Below are 3,216 nucleotides of genomic sequence, written 5' to 3'. Positions count from 1 at the left end.
CACTGTATATTTGGTGTTAATTTGCTTCAGCTTTATATTACATTATATTACATTAATCCTATTTCGGCCAGAGTTCTTTCGTCACACTTCTGTGACCTCATCAGTGGTCCTTTGCTTTCTTCTTTCTTATGTATGTCTCACCTTGCTAGTTATCAGCCATTTTGTATTTTGTATTCCTATTGTATGTGTCTACGCATGCGTATCCTTCAATGTGTCTATGTTTTTGTAAGTGCATGTGTGTGTATGGGGAGTGCCTGTATTATCTATATCCTCTGTTAATACAAGTTCGTTTGTTTTTGTTTTTATTTATTTATTTGTTCATGTGTTTATATCTACTTTTTTTTAATATATATTTAATTAAATTTTATTAACGTATGTAGTATTTAATTCCATTTGTTTATCTATGTATTGTATTATACTTTGTTCATATTGTTATTGGTTTATGGGGAAAGTATTGTCATATGTTGTGGTTTGTGGTTTCTTAGGGGTGTGTGTTAGTGTTCTATTTTAGTTTCCTATTCAGGCTAGGTTTATCTTCTATTATGTGTGTAGCTTCTGTAATTTGTCTAAGTGCTGCGTCTCTGCTATGTGTGGATAAGATTTTAATTTCTATGTTGTTGAGTGAGCCTCCATGTTCTTGCTCAGCGTGCTGGTACAAAACTGATGAGCTCTTCCCTTCCTTAAGTTCCCTCCAATGTTCATTTGCCCGCTCCCCTATGCTCCTTGCTGTTTCAAGACATATGTAGGCGTAATTGTCCGCAACTCTTCAGACTGATCGTCATAGCAATATAATTTGTAGAATTGGTAGAACTATGTACATGTTCAATCTCATGCCGACGTCTCGTGTATAGTTCGGCATATATTGCTATGACGATCACACTGAAGAGTTGCGGACAATTACGTAAGTAATTACGTAGCAATGGGAGAGAGGATGTGGTGGAGGTAATAAAGCGGTCGTAAAAAGATAATAGAAGTCTGATATAGTAGATGGTTAGATATTAATGGAGGAGGGGGAAGAATCAGGACTATCTTGGTTGTTAGAAATACATGTCTACACTGGCAAGCAAGGGATTTAAAATTTAAAATTTAGAAATGAAGATAAAAATACAGATATATTCCCATTGAAATTCAAGGGACAAAATGAATTAAGATCACAAATCCGGATTTAACAGGGAGTAAATGTAGATATAGATAAGATTATTAAAAGGATAGAATAGGAATGTTTAATTACTGGGTTTAAGTATAAGGAAATTAGAAGAGCCAAGGGCTGAAGGAAATATAATGCTACAGTTCTAAAGGTACTAGGTGCTATGGTGCGTTTATAGGTAAGTAGAGTTAGAAGGATGTAATGGTTATGTTCGAATCATTAATTACTAATTTAACTCAGAACAGTGGGAGGAGAATCCTAGTGGTATTCTCTTAAATGCGAGGTTGGTGAAATATAGAGGAAAAGATAGGAAATACAGCTACTGTTGATGTAACAAATAGATTGTATGCCTTGATTAAATGTCACTGATTTTTAAGGTGTAATCTAAAATAAAAATATGATTGGTTATCAGATGAAACATAATTTCAAAAACAAAAGAATATCTCAGGAACGTAGCTGGAGTCTATCGAAGTTTATCCAGCGTCTGTTATTGTACATTTGTTCATAAAACGCCAAAGGAATTCAGGACAAGTCGGACACTCTGGAGTGTACTATCAAAGTCCAATCAATGTAACATGCGTTTTCGGCCAACCGCTAGGGCCTAGATGCTCATAGGTTTGGTTTTCTATGTGTAGCCAACTGGAAGATCCTATTTGATATTTATCAAACGAAGGCTGTGAGCATAGCTTTATTCACCGCTACAAGGTACATATCTTTTCAGGTACCCAACTCTTTCTTTCTATGTATGTATGTATGTATGTATGTATGTATGTATGTATGTATGTATGTATGTATGTATGTATGTATGCGTGTATGTATGTATCTATCTATCAATCTATCTTCCTGTCTGTGCGTGTGTGTGTGTTTGCCTTTAAGTGCGAGTGCATGTATGTATATAAAGTAGCTGAAGTTTGAAGTAACAGCTATGGAGGTCTGTCTTTTACGTTAGGCGTTCATCTACACAGAAGGGTGCGTGCACGGCTCTACATAGTGGGAGAAATGTATATACATATATACATGCACACGTGCTCGTAGGGATTTTAAGATATTTTTTATCAAAACTCAAAAATATTACTTGGGTTCAGTTAGTGCAGCGTATATTACAATGTGTTTATACTAGTCTTTAATTAACATTCGTGAGCTGACAAAACTGAAAACACACACCAAACATGGAGTGTGTTTTCAAAAAGAATCATAGAAGGGGATATATAGTGAGAATTTACGAAAATTTATTAACATATACTTTGGAAAATTCATTAATATATATTTATGAAAATTCATTAACATACATACTTATAGGCTTCCATGTTTGTGAACCTCCATTGTTTCGTGCAGCTTGCAATAGAAGGACTGAAATGGTAAAATCCATAAAAGGTGGGATCGTATTCGCTTTACTCGCAGTGGTATTATTATTCCTGTTTGTGCGAACTGAGGCCAATGTAAGCAGTAACTATATAAGTAGCGCAAGAGGATATCTCTCTCTCTCTCTATATATATATATATACACACACACACAGCTTATAGCAGTTCATTGATAGCTTACACATAAAAAGCTGTATATTCAAAAGTTACAATTATTATATTTTTGTTATGTATTTTTACGGTTCAGTTAAGGTACTTCGATGCATGAAGCAACTTTTGGATATTACATTCATTTTAGGCCTATAAGGAGTTTTGAACTATGGTCTCTGTTTTATGTTGGAAGAAAGGAAGTTCATTATAGTTAACATGGAAGAAAGTAGTTCATGGAAGAAGGCATGGAAGAAAAAAGTTTCTTATATTCAACATGATCTAAATTGACTACAGAGTTCGATGCAGTTTATTTTTAATATGAACAATAACGCCGCATAGTTGCTCAACCTGTGAATAAATTCCAGGGAAATTTGATTAAAAAAGAGAGATTACGACTGTGAAAAAAATAATGAAAGCAATACTTACTAAGAAATAATTTGATATAAAATATTAAAATTTATAGAACTGGGAATGAAATATGAAAATATTATTAAGGGGCTAGCAGAAAACCTCCTGGAGGGCAGTCTTTCTGCCTTTGTGTATATATATATATATAT

The 3,216-nt window shown here is 34.0% G+C and overlaps 1 non-coding gene across 1 annotated transcript in view; it reads right to left on the bottom strand.

Annotated features, from left to right (window-relative positions):
• LOC106884201 (uncharacterized) overlaps positions 1–2,941 on the bottom strand; it is a 17,679-nt gene extending 14,738 nt beyond the window's left edge. The window contains exon 1 of the transcript XR_008266540.1: positions 2,441–2,941. This is a non-coding gene — a transcript (uncharacterized LOC106884201). The remainder of the gene's footprint in view (positions 1–2,440) is intronic.
• Between the last annotated feature and the right edge of the window lie 275 nt (positions 2,942–3,216).

The sequence above is a fragment of the Octopus bimaculoides genome, chromosome 2 (genome assembly GCF_001194135.2).
Source record: "Octopus bimaculoides isolate UCB-OBI-ISO-001 chromosome 2, ASM119413v2, whole genome shotgun sequence".
Taxonomy (NCBI): Eukaryota; Metazoa; Mollusca; class Cephalopoda; order Octopoda; family Octopodidae; genus Octopus; species Octopus bimaculoides.
The sequence above is the reverse complement of the archived record's forward strand: the minus strand, read 5'-3'. Positions and strand labels throughout refer to the sequence as shown.